Source organism: Schistocerca americana, chromosome 6 (genome assembly GCF_021461395.2).
Source record: "Schistocerca americana isolate TAMUIC-IGC-003095 chromosome 6, iqSchAmer2.1, whole genome shotgun sequence".
Taxonomy (NCBI): Eukaryota; Metazoa; Arthropoda; class Insecta; order Orthoptera; family Acrididae; genus Schistocerca; species Schistocerca americana.
In genome coordinates, this window is record NC_060124.1 from 425,739,892 (window position 1) to 425,756,520 (window position 16,629).

Consider the following 16,629-nt stretch of genomic DNA (forward strand, 5'->3'; position numbering starts at 1 on the left):
CCTGTAGTTAAGTGGATTGCCGGCCGAAGTGGCCGTGCGGTTAAAGGCGCTGCAGTCTGGAACCGCAAGACCGCTACGGTCGCAGGTTCGAATCCTGCCTCGGGCATGGATGTTTGTGATGTTCTTAGGTTGGTTAGGTTTAACTAGCTAAGTTCTAGGGGACTAATGACCTCAGCAGTCCCATAGTGCTCAGAGCCATTTTTTAAGTGGATTACTGCTAGTACCTTTCTTGAATATTGTTGTGACCTGTCCAACTTTCCAGTCTTTGGGTACGGATCTTTCGTCAATCGAACGGTTGTATATGATTGTTAAGTATGTAGCTAATGCATCAGCATACTCTGAAAGGAACCTAATTGGTATACAGTCTGGACCAGAAGACTTGTTTTTAATAAGTGATTTAAGCTGCTTCACTACTCCGAGGTTATTTACTTCTATGTTACTCATGTTGGCAACAGTTCTTGATTCGAATTCTTGAATATTTATTTCGTCTTCTTTTGTGAAGGGGCATTTCGAAAGGCTGTGTTTAGTAATTCTGCGTTGGCAGCACTGTCTTCTATAGTATCTCCATCGCTATCACGTAGAGAAGGCATTGATTGTTTGTTGCCGCAAACATACTTCACATACGACCTGAATCACTTTGGATTTTCTGCCAGGTTTCGAGACAAAGTTTCGTTGTGGAAACTATTATATTATCTTGCATTGAAGTTCGCGCTAAAGTTCGAGCTTCTGTAAATTATCACCAATCTTGGGGATTTTGCGTCTGTTTCAATTTGGCATTTTTGATTTGTTGTTTCCGCAACAGTGTTCTGGCCCGTTTTGTGTACCAAGGAGGATCAGTTCAGTCGTTTGTTAATTTATTTGTTATAAATGTCTCAACTGCTTCCGACACTATTTCTTTGAATTCAAGCTACACGTGGTCTACACTTATATTATTAATTTGGAAGGGGAGGAGTTTTTCTCTAAGGAAGGCGTCAAGTGAATTTTTATCTACTTTTTTGAAGTGGTATATTTTTCGTTTATTTTTGGAGTATTTGGGGTTACAATATTCAATCTCACTACGACGACGCTGTGTTCACTAATCCCTGTATCTGTTTTGATGCTCGTTATTAACTCAGGATTATATGTTGCTAAGAGGTCAAGTGTGTTTTCACAACCATTTACAATTCGCCTGGACTCTTGAACTAACTGCTCGAAATAATTTTCAGAGAATGCGTTTAGCACAAAATCGGATGATGTTTTATGTGTACCTCCTGAATTAAACATATATTTTCGCCAACACATCGAGGGTAAATTAAAGTCGCCACCAACTATAATCGTAAGAGTCGGGTACATGTTTGAAATGAAACTCAAGTTTTCTTTGAACTTGTCAGCAAATGTATCATCTGAATTGGGAGTAAAAAGATTCTATTATTATTTTATTCCATTTTCCAACAATGACCTTTGCCCATACTAAGTCACAGGAACAACCTACTCCAATCTTGCGAGAAGACAAACTACTTCTAACAGCAAAAAACATCCCACCGCCAACCATGTTTAGCCTATCCTTTCAGAACACCATTACGTTTTTAAGGTGGCACTTTGAATGGCTGTCAATTTCACAACTAACATGAGAGATCTTATATGCCGTAACAAGAAGGTGAATATGTCACCTGACATACTTCGACTAAAATGAGCAGCAAGATTCTAAAGTAGGTTTTAAGGGTTGATCAGATACAAACAAAAGCATGCTGGGAGACGACTGGGAATCGACCGATGATGAGGGACAAAAGTTGTTAACACTTAATATAGACAGATGTATAAAAACTGCTGATGACCAAATTGTGGAGGATGTAGTTCATTTATACGAAACTGAGAGAGAAACGATATGCCAAGAGGATAATGCACCATTGGCAACACCAGTATTGATACCCAAGTCAGATGATGTATAGAGGACAGGGACTTATCCGAAGAATAATTAAATTCCCACCAGTACCCAGAGTACAATATCAACATCTAGTAAAATTGGCACTGAGCAATCTGAAGGCTGCGGCGTTAAATAGAAAGAACCGAGCAGACAAAACGGCAACCTCGCGAGTATTCTTGGTGCAAGTCGAGGAATCTGCAGCCTACACTGTCACAGAACCGTCTGAAACTCTGATTCAGACCCTCCAAACGACTCTCTACCAAAGGTCTGCATTCGGTCCTGCCGACTATGTTGCAAATGGTCAGCTCTGCTTACATCTTGCGATCAAAACTGGCAGCCTTTGCCACTTCTGTTAGCCACCCAAAACCAGAGAGATTCTCTTCTGATCCAAAGTGACATACATCACTAGTACCGACGTGAGCAACGACCTGCAGTTGGCCGCACTTTGTGCTCTTCACTGCATCCGGGAGGGCGTGTTCCACATCTGGATTGACACCACTCAATATGCACATGGAGTGCATATAGGTTTTCTTTCCCTTCTTGGCAGCCATGTCCCTAACGGGCCCCATAATGCGCCTAACGTTGCAACTCCCAACTATCATACAAACCCACCCTCTGTGATTGTCCAGATCTTGCCGTTTGAGAGGTTTCCTCTGAAACAGGACAGGTGACAGCGTCTGGCTCAGCGACATTGTCAGCCACAGACAGCACCTGGAACTTGTTTGTCAGGCAATAGATGATATTACAAAATTCGCTCCTGGTTAGGAACTCGTATAAGTCACAAAATCGGTTACTTCCCTGTTGCTGCTTGTGTCTCGGCAGGCTGCTACTGCCTGACTCAACATCACATACCCTCTCAGAATGAGAATTTTTATTTCGTTTCCTCCCTGAAGTAGTGCCACACAGCGGTGGCTGGAAAAAAATAACATTTTCATGTCTATTATCACATTACCACTCGACTGTGTTACCCAGCTCCTTTAACTGAACGCCAAAGACGAATATTCCTGGAAGGTTTCCGTGGCAATAGTGACGTACGACTAACCTAAATGTGGCGACCGCAGCACCTAAGTTTTACGAAAGGGGCGTGGTCGACCACAGGGCCTTTGTGCATCTGCGGGCCAATCACTTAGAGCGGCCAGGGGCGGCGCGGCGACAGCGCCTGCAGGGCCTCTCACGCGACACGCGAGGGGCTCTGGAGGGGAGGAGTAGCGTAGCAGCTGGCTGGCCACTCCAGCGGCCGCGGAGGCGATGTCGTGACGCGGTGCGACGTGACCCTGCCGGCGAAAGAAGGGCGCCACTGCGGTCTTACGTGCTTCCATCAATTGCACACTACTGGCCATTAAAATTGGTGCACCAAGAAGAAATGCAGATGATAAACGCGTATTCATTGGACAAATATATTATACTAGAACTGGCATGTGATTACATTTTCACGCAAATTGGGTGCATAGATCCTGAGAAATCAGTACCCAGAACAACCACCTCTGGCCGTAATAACGGTCTTGATACGCCTGGGCATTGAGTCAAACAGAGCTTGGATGGCATGTACGGGTACAGCTGCCCATGCAACACGATACCACAGTTCATCAAGAGGGTGACTGGCATATGGTGACGGGCCAGTTGCTCGGCCGCCATTGACCAGACGTTTTCAATTGGTGTAAGATCTGGAGAATGTGCTGGCCAGGGCAGCTGTCGAGCATTTTCTGTATCCAGAAAGGCCCGTACAGGACCTGCAACATGCGGTCATGCATTATCCTGCTGAAATGTAGGGTTTCGCAGGGTTCGAATGAAGGGTAGAGCCACGGGTCGTAACACATCTGAAATGTAACGTCCACTGTTCAAAGTGCCATCATTGCGAACAAGAGGTGACCGAGACGTGTAACCAATGGCATCCCATACCATCACGAAGGGTGATACGACAGTATGGCGATGACGAATACACGCTTCCAACGTGCGTTCACCGCGATGTCGCCAAACAGGGATGCGACCATCATGATGCTGTAAATGGAACCTGGATTCATACGAAAAATTAACGTTTTGCCATTCCTGCACCCAGGTTCGTCGTTGAGTACAACATCGCAGGCTCTCCTGTCTGTTCAAATGGCTCTGAGCACTATGGGACTTAACATCTTAGGTCATCAGTCCCCTAGAACTTAGAACTACTTAAACCTAACTAACCTAAGGACATCACACAACACCCAGCCATCACGAGGCAGAGAAAATCCCTGACCCCGCCGGGAATCGAACCCGGGAACCCGTCTCCTGTCTGTGATGCAGCGTCAAGGGTAACCGCAGCCATGGTCTCCGAGCTGATAGTCCATGCTGATGCAAATGTCGTCGAACTGTTCGTGCAGATGGTTGTTGTCTTGCAAACGTCCCCATCTGTTGACTCATGGATCGAGACGTGGCTGCACGATCCGTTACAGCCATGCGGATAAGATGCCTGTCATCTCGACTGCTAGTGATACGAGGCCGTTGGGAACCAGCACGGCGTTCCGTATTACCCTCCTGAACCCACCGATTCCATATTGTGCTAACAGTAATTGGATTTCGACCAACGCGAGCAGAAATGTCGCGATACGATAAACCGCAATCACGATAGGCTACAATCCGACCTTTATCAAAGTCGGAAACGTGATGGTACACATTTCTCCTCCTTACACGGAGCATCACAACGACGTTTCACCAGTCAACACCGGTCAACTGCTGTTTGTGTATGAGAAATCCGTTGGAAGCTTTCCTCATGTCAGCACGTTGTAGGTGTCGCCACCGGCACCAACCTTGTGTGAATGCTCTGAAAAGCTAATCATTTGCATATCACAGCATCCTCTACCTGTCGGTTAAATTTCGCGGCTGTAGCACGTCATCTTCGTCGTGTAGCAATTTTAATGGCCAGTAGTCTTCTTTCAATTCTGCGCTGATACGCTGTCCAGTCACATTAATGTGAACACCTGTCAAAAGTCCGAATAACCAGCTTTTGCAGCGTGGGACGTGCGAGACGTGTAGGAAGAGAGCCAGTGAGGTTCTGGAACGCGCCTAAAAGGATGGGGGCCCCTTTTCGACTCCAATGCCATGGCCAGCTGCGCTAGGTTTATCGGTTGAGGACCGTTGGTGCGAACAGCCCTACCGGTGGGGTCTCACAGATTCTCAATTTGATCCAAATCCGGGGAATTTGATGGGAAGGAGACTAAGAGAAATTCTTTCTAGTGCTCTTCGAATCACACACTGTGAGCTGTGTGACACGTTGCATTGTACCGCTGGTTTGTGCCATGTGCCGAGGAAAAAGAACTGCATGTAGGAGTGGACGAAGCCTCCAAGGACAGATGCATAGTTTTGTTGATCAGTTGTGCCTCCCAGAAAGATGAGAACACCCAGGGAGTGCCTCGAGAACATTCCCCAGACCATAACACTCCCTCCTGGTTGCAGAGTTTTCGCTTTCATACATTTCACGTCGTAGAAGCCAACGGTAATTTGTCCGTTGGAGCATAAAATGTGATTCACCTGAAAAGGCCACCTGTCACTACTCCGTGGACGTCCAGTTGCGGCATTGGCGTGCAAACTCCAGCATTCTTCGAGATCGACAGCAGTCAGCAAGGGTGCATGAACCAGCCGTCTTCTGAGGAGGGCCTTACGCATCAACGATCACTGAGCTGCAGTTGAAGAGACACTGTTGGTGGCAAGTTGATTCATCTGGGCGGTCAGATGGTCAACAGTTGTACACACATCCACAACCGTTATTCACCGCTTGTCATCAATGGTCTCTAGTGCACCTCAGCGCCTGTTTTAGATGGAATCATTTTGCAGTGCACGATATACTTTAACCATGGCGACACAGTTTGCAAGCTTAGCTGTTTCAGAAATGCTTCTACCCTTTCCTCTAAAGTCAAAGATCATCTCCTTTTGCACGTCAGATAAGTCATTCCTTTTCCGCATTACGACAACGAGTGCGCTATAGCACGTGTGTCCCGAGACGGTTTATACACGCAACACTGCTAGTACTGTCACCTACCAGCTGTGAATGGTTATTACACGTTGGCGTTGAACATAGACGGTGGTCACATTAATGCCAGTGGGCCGTGTAGCATAGGGACGAAGTGCAGGGGCATGGAAATCATACATAGCTTTTATAAAACCTTAAGTGAGATGCGTAAGGGTACCGCTGGACTATAATGCTTCGACACAAATACATAGAAAGCTATATCAAATTACAAAGATTAAAGATATGAGTTTTGCTATTTGGGGAGCAAAATAAATGCTGATGGTCGAAGTAGAGGGGATATAAAATGTAAACTGGAAATGGCAAGGAAAGCGTTTCTGTAGAAGAGAAATTTGTTAACATCGAGTATAGATTTAAGTGTCAGGAAGTCGTTTCTGAAAGTATTTCTATGGAGTGTGGCCATGTATGGAAGTGAAACGTGGACGACAAATAGTTTGGACAAGAAGATAATCGAAGCATTCGAAATGTGGTGCTACAGAAGAATGCTGAAGATTGGATGGGTAGATCACATAACTAATGAGCAGGTATTGAATAGAATTAGGGAGAAGAGAAATTTGTGGCACACCTTGACTAGAAGAAGGGATCGGTAGGTAGGACATGTTATGAGGCATCAAGGGATCACCAATTTAGTACTGGAGGGCAGTGTGGAGGGCAGAAATCGTAGAGGGAGACCAAGAGATGAATAGACGAAGCAGATTCAGATGGATGCAGGTTGCAGAAGGTACTGGGAGATGAAGAAGCTTGCACAGGATAGAGTAGCATGGAGAGCCGCATCAAACCAGTTTCTGGATTGAAGACCACAACAACAAAGAAATTGAGCAGTTCTTAGATAAATATACATTAGCTTTAGGAGAAGACGAATAATATACAAAACATGAAAAATGAGGGAGTAATAACAATGAAATACTAATAGAAAATCGTTCAAATTAAAAAGCGCACGAGACGGGGAAGTAGTCTTCTTCACGTTTCCCGTGTTGCTCACTGAAACAAAAGTCTGGTTAAGGAATAGATGATAGAGCTACCCTCGGTGAAAACGAGGAAATGGTGAATGGAGTAGCCTCGTGATGACTGGGTGTTTTGTGATGTCCTTAGGTTAGTTAGGCTTAAGTAGTTCTAAGTTCTAGGGGACTGATGACCATAGATGTTAAGTCCCATAGTGCTCAGAGCCATTTGAACCATTTTTTGAATGGAGTAGGCAGTCTAATAACCATAGAATATAAATTGAGAGTAAACCGGAGTAAAAGCCGGCCGCTGTGTCCGCGCGGTTCTAGACGCTTCAATCCGGAACCGCGCTGTTGCTACGGTCGCAGGTTCGAATCCTGCCTCGGTCCTTGATGTGTGTGATATCCTTAGATTAGTTAGGTTTAAGTAGTTGTAAGTCTAGGGGACTGATGACCTCACATGTTAAGTTCCATAGTGCTTAGAGACATTTGAAACATTTTGAACCGCAGTAAAATGAGAAGCAATAATGGAATTGGGGGGGGGGTGTCCATGTGGTATATTTCCGTTTGCGTAGGTAATAAATAGTATATATCTTAGGGAACAGGAAGGCAGAGATTGGAATATATTGAAGAATAAGTGCCGGGCAGAGTGGTCGTGCGGTTGTAGGCGCTACAGTCTGGAACCGAGCGACCGCTGCGGTCGGAGGTTCGAATCCTGCCTCGGGCATGGATGTGTGTGATGTCCTTAGGTTTGTTAGGTTTAATTAGTTCTAAGTTCTAGGCGACTGATGACCTCAGAAGTTAAGTCGCATAGAGCTCAGAGCCATTTGAACCATTTTTTTAAGAATAAGTCAAGGCGTAGGATCCACTACTGAGAGATGAAAAGTTTTGGAAGGGAAATGACGTCGTAGAGCCCACATGAAACCAGCCGAAATAGAATCTGTTAGTAAAATATTTACTCTTCCCCCCTTATTATAGCCTGGTGATAGCTATCAGACGAGGGACCAGCGAAAAATTCAAAATATGTGATTTCTCAATCATAAGTCATGTGTACTTAGGAAATTTTCCTACAGACATGAGCAATCCTCGTCGTTCTTGTTGCATGTGTATAGATTCATTCATACCTGGAGGTCTGTAGTGTTTCCTTAACTAATCAGATACCGATTGCACTTTCGTCGATAGACAGTCTAGAAAAATCTTATGCACCATATGCTTCTGAACTCTGAATTGGTATGAGATGGTCGTTTAGTCGACGCGAGAGCGTCACACAGATGCTCAACAAACTCTAGTGGTAGACATTACAAGAGAGGCATTGTGTATCACAGAGATTTTTGCTATTGATCTTCTGAGAGTCCTGTCAGCGAAGAGTAGGACAAGACGTTAATTCTTCCAACGTACGTCATGTTAAATGACCCCAAGGAGAAAATTCGAGCTAATACAGAGGTCACAGACAATCGTTCTTCCCAAGCACCGTTCGCGAGTGTAAGAGGGATGAGATAGTGGTACCACAAGTAACCTCTGCCGCACACTATCAGTCGGTTTGCGGAGTGCTGATGTAGATGTAGATGTAGATCGCGTACCTAATTGCCTGCGGGTGTTGGGATACTTCATGTATTCTGCGTGTCTTAGTGTCTCTTGTAAATCAACATGCTTAAGAACGGTAAACACTCTGACAGTCCAACTGGAAGATGAAACTACTTTTTATGAATTATAGTCAACAAAAAGTTTCGTTTCGTTTGCCCTGCAACAAGTGTGTCATTGTTACAACGCAACACAATAGACTAAAAATGATACAAAAGTATAACCACTGGCTTTGGCAACAAAAGTGAGTTCTCAGCAACACCGTTCGATTGTTCAGAAAATTCCTTCTATTTTTTAAAACAATTTAATGACAGAAGGAGTTCGACCGAGCAGCAGGTACGTTTATAAGCCAATATATTTTGATCATTGACCACCATGAAGCTGAATACCACCTGGTAGCGTTGCGGTCACGCGACGTGGTAAGAAAAATGCAGGGCGGGTACGATAAAACTGGTAAGGAAATGACAGCGCGTCCATAAATTATATTTACAACTTCAGAGTTTAGTGAATTTAAAACTGTACTACATGTTAATAAATGTTTTTCAACATATGATAACACAGAAAGCTTTTTTACCTTCCAGTTTTTTGACGCGAAATTGAACTTGAAGACCTGATAAAATATGGAAGCTATAGGAGAAAACTGAGTGTGTGTCCTGGCTTATGCAGACGATGTCCGATATCCAAGCACACTAACCTACTGGCCCCTAAATGTCCGTCAATACCATATGGAAGGCAGTCGCTGTCCCGACTAACTATTATGTCTTGGCATACATCATTTATGGAGACAGGTAGTGTTTTACATATAAAGGGGTGGGTCGCCCATCTGTTTCAGACGCCAGTGTGGACGAGATGCAACAGCTGTGTGCAAGGAGCCGGGCAAAATCGGCGCGTACGTCGGCCAGAGAGTTGGAAATGAGAAGATCAAAAGTGCACATTCTTTTTTATCGATTCTGTCGTCAACGGTGGTGTTCAACTAGACATGTTATAAGAGTTTAGTGTGTCTCAGTTGGAGCACCTTTAACATAATGTCACATTCCAGTAGTATGGGGCACTACCCCGTCAGTTTCTAAGGTAAAAGTTTCCAGCCATATGTGCTGGACGAGATGGCCCAGTTAGATGGCCGCCGCGATCTTCTAACCTCACACAACTACACTTCTTCCTGTAGGGTACTGTAAAGGATCTGCTGCACCGAACCAAGGTTAGAGACCTACAATACTTGAAGGCACGCATTCACATTGCATTTGAATACGTCACCGTGTAGAGAGAAATGGAATTCTGACTAGACATTATCCGTGCCACTATGGGAGCACACATTCATATGTATGAATGAGGAAACAAAGCTTGATGCGTTGTTTCATCACATGATGAAAACCATTTGTTAACAATTTGTGGGCACACTGCATATGACGTGCCTTAAGACAGGGAACGCAACTTACAGCATCTACACCTGAGGCAGGTAATGTAAGTCGGGTTGCCATTTTTAAAGAGTAAAATATATTGTCCCGGCTAGTTGTATCCTCCCCGCCCTGCATCTGATCGGAGCAGAGGGGTATGGGGAATTACATGATCGAGTTAGCGACGCCAAAGCTTGCGGAAGCAAGCGGAAACAGAGTCGACCGACAACCGGTCGGAGCGTCTTCGAGCTCTGGAAAAGGGCACTGTAATAGAGATGGGTCGAACTCGTTCATTCCCCTGAACTACTTCATTCATTTCACTCTTTGCCGTGAAGCGTTGAAATCAAGTAGTTCATTCACGAAGTACAGAAGCTACAGAAGCCTGGCGATGGTTGCCCAGTTCGCCGCTCAGCCGCGGCCACGCTCGCTTCGCCTCGCTCGTACAATAACGCTTCGTAATACTTCATAATTTTACCAACAGATGGCCGAACTATGCAGTAACGTGAACGCAACGTTTTACGCTATTACAGCGTCTGTTACATAGAGCATGGTCGAAGGGAACAAAGGAAAGATAAACAGAGAAGCCTGTCACATATAAAGAAGGTATTACATTTAATCTTGCTCAACATTTTCTCATGAAGCGCCCAAAAAAGTCTTTTATCTGCCAAATGAAACATTATTTGTTGTATTCATGGACTGAAAACTAGGGCTACCAACGAAATGCAGTCCAATTTGATGTTCCTTTTAAAATTTAATCCAAAATAGAATGAGTATGTTTATCACTGTCACAAAGTATGGCTCTGAGCACTATGGGACTTAACATCTGTGGTCATCAGTCCCCTAGAACTTAGAACTACTTAAACCTAACTAACCCAAGGACATCACACACATCCATGCCCGAGGCAGGATTCGAACCTGCGACTCTAGCGGTGGCGCTGTTCCAGACTGTAGCGCCTAGAACCGCTCGGCCACTCCGGCCGGCTGTCACAAAGTCTATATACCTATGTTAAGTAATTATTCAGAAGTTTTGCTGTAGATTTTACTTTGTTGAGAACTCTCCAGATTCAAAACGTAAACTGTAACATGTAGTCATTGGTAAGATTTCAGGTAAAATCCCTCTTTCAGTGTTATTAAAAAACCTTTTATTTTCATGTTGGCTGTGCGTGCTCACACAGCCAGCCTCTTCGTTTGTATCTTTAATATTCATTTGTCTGCAGGCGCTGCCAACGGTAGACTACCCGTAGACGCGAAGTTTAACTGCACAAATAGTCACGGGCAATGATGTCAGCACTACAGGAAGCAACTGACGCTGCTTTCCCCTCACCTTCCCAACCCAAACCATCATAAACCTATCGTTCAGAACAAACACCGCGCGATTCGTCGACAGGCAGTAGAGGGAGGACTGAAGTGAAGGGAGGATGAGTGACGTAGCGCCGATGTAGTGGGAGAGGGAGAAGGAGAAAGGAAGAGAGTGAGTGAACTAGAAAAAAGTGTGGAGTGTGCTATCTGTGAAGAATCTGAAGTACCAGTTCATTGAAATTGAGTGGTTAGTACACACTTCACTGGAGTGAAGCGTTCATTTGAACGACTCATTCACGAGCTCCCCATCACTAAACTGTAATGAATTACAACTTGGGCAAAATCGCCTTCGCAGTACTACTCTCGGATTCAAAATGTGAGTAATCCATGAGGCGTCCGCCAAGTGGAACTTTGGTGAGCAAAAAATGTAGACCTTTAGCTAGCACCGTCAATATACGAAGCTCGCAGAAGGGCAAAAAATTGTGGAAGACAACCGTACCAGACGCCAGGGGCTCTGTGCGGGTCAAAATAAATGCTCTGCTAGCACAATTGTCAACCAATCCCACAGCAGACACTTCCAATGCTTTTGCACTGCTCTCAAACCACCAAGAAGGCTCAGAATACGCTTCAACAGCGCCAAAATCTGATCCACCACCTCCACCGCAAGTACCGACAGCTTCAACGAGTTGACCGAAGCTCGACGACTTCGAGGGCTGTTCGGTATGTAAGGTCCAATTGGTCTCGAAATGGATACGGCAGGGAAAATGCGATGAAGTTTTGCACAAATGCGCTGCGAAGTGTCTGTAGTATGCCTGCCGATCGCCTAACGATGCCCTTTTCAGTTCGGAGCACATAGTGACCATGTAAAGATGCCTAGACAAATAGTGTCTCCCGCCAAATATGGGTGGCCCCTGAGAGATATCGCCTGATTTCATGCAATCCCACATAACGTAACTGTCACGCACTTTCTTCTTCATGACAATTCTGTGCCACACACTGCAGGGGCAACTAGGAGGCCCCTGCATCGTTTTCAGTGCGAAGTGTTTTATGGCGCAACATACAGCCTGAACTAGGCTCACATGAACTACTATGGAGACAACATTTTGGCAAAGACAGCAAACAGCAAACGAGCGTAGACAAGTGGCGGAACGTACAGGTAATGGAAATGTCGTGTGGCTAGGGCCTCCCGTCGGGTAGACCGTTCGCCTGGTGCAGGTCTTTCGATTTGACGCCACTTCGGCGACCTGCGCGTCGATGGGGATGAAATGATGATGATTAGGACAACACAACACCCAGTCCCTGAGCGGAGAAAATTTCCGACCCAGCCGGGAATCGAACCCGGGCCCTTAGGATTGACAGTCTGTCACGCTGACCACTCAGCTACCGTGGCGGACAACGTACAGGTGAATATTGGAAGTTGGTACAACGCTACGACAGGCATCTAAGTCGGAGCAGCTACGATGTACAGAAGTAGCTTTAGGGTGTTGCTCACTATTGCAAATAAAACATTTTTGATTTTCACTGTGGTTTCCATTTCACGACCGATTGTATCTGACTTTCCGACTAGCCTTTTCACTTCGTTCGACATGAGGATAGCCAGCAGAGACCTGCGCAAGACAACACTGCTTACGATGTCAAACGAGGGGCAGACGAAGCTTCGGAAAGGAAGCTACATTACTTCACTCTCATTTCCTCACCTAAAATACTTATGACGATTGTACTCTTCAATGCGGAATCTCACCACGCAAATGAACCATTTGGAGCTTTAGACCTGTAATGACAATCTAAAAGCTCAAACCGACGAAGATATCCGTGCGCCACTATTCCTGGTTACAGTAACTGACAATCCTGAAAGTAGTAAGCTTTCCAAACTGACTCACCTGGCCGGTATCACAGTACGAGCAATAATCTCAAGCCTAAACGAGGACCAGCGCATTGCCACTGGCGACAGGGCATCGATCACGTTTCCAGACAGGAGTTCAAATGGCTCTGAGCACTATGGGACTCAACTGCTGTGGTTATCAGTCCCCTAGAACTTAGAACTACTTAAACGTAACTAACCTAAGGACAGCACACACATCCATGCCCGAGGCAGGATTCGAACCTGCGACCGTAGCAGTCGCACGGTTCCGGACTGCGCGCCTAGAACCGCGAGACCACCGCGGCCGGCCCAGACAGGAGTGCTGGCAGCAAGTTGGATTGCCCTCTCCCACGTGATTCGACTTCATCATGCATACTCTGCAGCGAGGAAGACTATGTGGCTAGTTACCGCGACTGCATCGTATGGCTGCGCACTAGAGCACACCACGTGGAAAAATTACTGAGCTCCAACCAAACAAGATAGCCAAGGCACACCCTTGTGTATCCTTCGCCGCAGCCAACACATCGACGGTGCCAACCAATGAAGAAGCGTCTCATAAGCAACGCACAAACATGTCAAATGAGAAAAACAGAAACAAAACCAATCAGAAGACTACACAGCAGACACCTAAAGATGTACCCACTTCTTCCTAATAACTATGCGTAACATGCAGAAATTTACTTTCTTTTCCCAACCGATGCAGCCCAGCGCTTTGTCTCTATGTAATAGGCGTCGAAATAACGAATCAGACGAAAAGCAATGCACAACTTAAGTTCACTGTTGTACCACTGAAGCAGACCAGGAAACTGGAACGAGCACGTCCCATAACAGCTGCTCCAAACAACGTTGTCAACGGCTTGATTGTGAAAATCATTGTTCTAGCGAAGATGATGGAGCTCCTTCCGCAGCAAACTATTGGTACAGATGCCAGCTATGCAAGCAGCCACCGGATTTAGACCATAAAATCCGCATGTTGGACAGCATGAATGGACTGATAATAACCAAGTCGAGCACCAATGGCGTTCATACTCAACATGGTGAACTTTACCAATTTCACCGAAACGAAGTTATTGACATTTTCCTGGTGTGTGAAACACAGCTAAGCCTGGATGGATATCCGAGAGCCAAACTACTGTTTTTGAAGAGCTAGACCAACGATACGTGGCGGTACAGCACTATACGTACGAAACCGATCAAGCTTTGTAGTCCATACGTCAATGGGATGTTCCACGTTTATCGCAGCATGCATACCACAGTCTTGTTCTCTAGACCCCAATAATTTCGAAATCTTGCTGAACTTACGGGTCAGGCTCTCTTTATCACAATCGACCTAAACGCCTAGTATGTTGCAGGGCACTGAAGGCTGACGCTTGCCGGCACATTCGAGCTCCATGAGTACCTCTGGCTCGAGGTAGTGGCGCCACCTGACGGCAGTTCCGTAAAGTGTCTCACGAGCAGGGAGAAGTGACCAGAATGTCGTCAGCCGTGGAGCACAACTGTTGCGCAAAGACCGATAGACAGTTGTTAACATTCCATTTGGACAATGAACTGGCATCATTTAGTTCCATACGACGGATGTAGAGAAATTATAAACAAAGTTTAAACTGATTGTAAATCATGCCTTGCGAAAATATCTGCCATGTAAGTGGATTCAGGACGGAAAAGTCCCACCGTATTTTGACAACGAATTCCGAAAAATGTTGAGGAAGCAAAGGCTGTTGCATTGTCGGTTCAAAAGAGAACGCGCAAATGACGACAGATAGAAATTAATAGAAATTCATGAGCGAAGCCTGCAACTAGCACCGTCAAACTTTTAAATCTTGTAGGGACCCCGAGAAAATTCTGTTTCTAAGTAAAATCGCTACGTGATTCTAAGGCTTCTATCAGTCCTCGTTGACCAAACTGATGTGGTGGTACAAGGCAGCAAAAGTAAAGCTGAAGTTTTAAATTTCACGTTTAAGAAGTCTTTCACACAGGAGAATCGTAGAAACATACCGCCGTTTGACCATCACACAGACTCCCGTATGGAGGGCATGGTAACAAGTATCGCTGGTGCGGAGAAACAACGGAAAGTGTTGCAAGAAAATGAGTCGTCAGGTCGTGATGGAATTCCAGTTTGGTTTTACAAAGAGTACTCTACATCATTAGTCCCTTACTTAGCTTGTAAATAAAGTGAGTCCCTTCCTCAGCGTAATGCCCCAACCCAGTGGAAAAAGGCGTTGGTGACTCCTGTATATAGGGAGGGTAAAAGAAGGGACCAGCATCTGTTTCCTGCAGAATCCTTGAACGTATTTTCACTTCGAAGAAATATCCTTGAGACGGAAAAGTTTTTGTCCATGAACCAGCTCGGTTTTAGAGATCATCGTTCGTGTGAAACTCATCTTGCACTTCGAACTAAGAATGAAAGGCAACAGGCAGATTACATATTTCTAGGTTTCTGAAAAGTATTTGAAACGGTGCCCCACTGCAGACAGTTAACGTAGGTACGAGCGTGTGGAATAAGTTCACAGATATGTGAGCGGCTAGAATTCTTCTTAAATAATAGAACCCAGTATGTTGTCCTTGAGAACGAGTGTTTATCAGAGACTAGGTTATCGTCTGGAGTGCCCCAGGGAAATGTTTTCTGTACAGATAAATGAACTGGCGGACAGGGTGGGCAGCAGTCTCTGGCTGTGGTTGTGTGGTGTACCGTAAGATGTCGCAGCTAAGTGACTGTAGGATGATACAAGACGACTCACACTAAATTTCTAGTGTGTGTGATGAACGGCATTCGTTACAAACGTAGAAAAATGTAAGTTAATGCGGATGAGCGGACAAAAAAACCCGTAAATGTCATATACATCATTGGAAATGTCCTGCTTGGCTTAGACAAGTCGTTTAAATGACTGGGCGTAACGTAGCAAAGCGACATGAAGTGAGACGAGCAAATGAATATTGTGGTAGGGAAGGCGATTGGTCGACTTCGGTTTATTGGGAGATTTTTAGGAAAGTGGTACACCTGTAAAGGAGACCGCATATAGGATACTGTTGAGTTCTATCTGAATGTTTGGGATCTGCACGAGGTTGGATTACAGCAACCCATCGAAGCCATTCAGAACCGGTCTGCTAGATTAGGTACGGAGATAATTCGGGAACGCAGATGGGAAAACCTGGAGGGAAGGGGACATTCTTTTCTAGAGGCGCTATTGGGGAAATTTGGAGAACAGGAATTTGAAACTGGCTGCAGAACGATTCTGTTGCGGCCAACATGAATTTCACGTAAGGACGATGAACATAAGAGACCAGAAATTAGATTCAAATGGTTCAAATGGCTCTGAGCACTATGGGACTTAACTTCTGAGGTCATCAGTCCCCTAGAACTTAGAACTACTTAAAGGTAACTAGCCTAAGGACATCACACACATCCATGCCCGAGGCAGGATTCGAACCTGCGACTCTAGCGGTGGCGCTGTTCCTGACTGTAGCGCCTAGAACCGCTCGGCCACTCCGGCCGGCGAGAAATTAGGGCTCATGCGGAGGCATAGAGATAGTCGTTTTTCCTTCCCTCTACCTGTAAGAGGAACAGGAAAGGAAACAAGTAGTAGTGGTGCAGGGTACCTGCCGGTTTACGCCTTACGCTGGCTTTCGGAGTACACAGGGAGCTCCATTGATAA